Here is a 1915-nt window from a genome sequence, read left to right as displayed (position 1 = left end):
CAATGGAATACCATTTAGCCATAAAAAAGAAGGAAATCTTGCCATTTACAACAACATGGATGGACCTAGAGGGTATTATGCTAAGTGAAAACAATCAGAAAAGAAATACAAATACTGTATTATTTCACTTACATGTGGAATCTAAAAAATGAAACAAATGAACAAATGTAACAAAACAGAAACAGACTTATAGATAAGGAGAACAAACAGGTCGTTGCCAGAGGGGAGGTGGGTGGGGGAGGAAAGAAATAGGTGAGGGAGATTAAGAGGTATAAACTTCCAGTTGCAAAATATATGAGTCACCAGTATGAAATGTACAGTGTGGCAATTATAGTCAATAATTATGTTATCTTTGGTTGGAGACATATTGTAACTAGATTTATCAAGGTGATCATTTTGTATAGAAATGTATAGAAATATCAAACCACTATGTTGTATAACAGGAACTAACATAGTGTTGTAGGTCAACTATACCTCAAAAACAAACAAACTCATAGAAAAAGAGATCAGATTTGTGGTTACCAGATGCGGGGGTGGGGGGAGAAAAATTAGATGAAGGTGGCCAAAAATGTACAAACTTCTAGTTATAAGATGAGTAAGTATACTAGGGATATAATGTACAACATGATAAATATAATTAACACTTCTGTAAGTTATATAAGAAAGTTGTTTAAAGAGTAAATCCTGAGTTCTTATCACAAGGAAAAATTTTTTTTCTATATCTTTAATTTTGTTTCTGTACAAGATGATGGATGTTCACTAAGCTTACTGTGATAATCATTTCATGATGCATGTAAGTCAAATCATTATGCTGTACACCTTAAATTGATACAGTGCTGTATGCCAATTATATCTCAATAAAAACAGAAGAAAAAACAAACAACCAAAAACAACTTTTAAAAAGATGTTAAATATGTTTAATTGGAATACCAAAAAGAAAATTAAGAGAAAAAGGAACAGGAAAAATATTTGCAGTAATAATAGCTTAGAATTTTCCAAAGTAATAATAGACACCAAACCACAGATCCAGAAAGCTCAGCGAACACCAAGCAAGATAAATACAAAAAAAACTACACATAAGTTTATCATAATCAAACTACAGAAATCAAAGACATTTTCTTGTAAAATCTTGAAAGAAGCCAGTGAGGGGAAAAATCGTCTTATCCAAAGAGGAAAAAGGATAAGAATTACAACCAATTCCTCATCAGAAACTATGCAAGCAAGAAGATAATGTAGTGAAATATTTAAAGTGTTGAGAGAAAAAAAAAATCACTCACCTAGGATTGCATATCCAGTGAAAGTATTCTTGAAAAGTAATAAAAAAAAAAAGAGAGACTTTCCCAGACAAAAAGTGAGGAAATTCATAATATTTTTTGCAGATCTACCCTGCAAAAAATATTAAAAGGAGTTCTTTGAGAGAAGGAAATGGTATAGGTCAGAAACTCAGAGCTACATAAAGAAAGGAAGAGCATCAGAGAAGGAATAAATGAAGGTACAGTAAAAATCTTTTATTTTTCTTATTCTTAATTTATCTAAAAGATAATTGTAAAAGTAAGAGCAGTAACAATACATAAGGTAATTATAGCCAATAGATATGCAAAATGAATGACAGCAATGTCATAAGAAGGATCAGGAGGGAGGAATTGGAAATACTCTGGTATAGGGTACCTGCACTACACATGAAGCATCATAGCATTATTTAAAGGTGGACTGAGACTAACCAAAAACGTATATTGTGTCTCTGGGGTAACAACTAAAGAAATTTTAGAAAGAAATATAACTGACATGCTAACAGAGGAGAGAAGATGCTCAATTATAACCACAGAGGGCTGGAAAAGAGAAGGAAAGAGAGCAGTCAATCTATACTGGAGTAGGAAGACAGAGAGCCTGAGAAAGGAGTTCTCAAAAAAAAAAA

Source organism: Eubalaena glacialis, chromosome 11 (genome assembly GCF_028564815.1).
Source record: "Eubalaena glacialis isolate mEubGla1 chromosome 11, mEubGla1.1.hap2.+ XY, whole genome shotgun sequence".
In the NCBI taxonomy this organism is placed as follows: Eukaryota; Metazoa; Chordata; class Mammalia; order Artiodactyla; family Balaenidae; genus Eubalaena; species Eubalaena glacialis.
The sequence above is the reverse complement of the archived record's forward strand: the minus strand, read 5'-3'. Positions refer to the sequence as shown.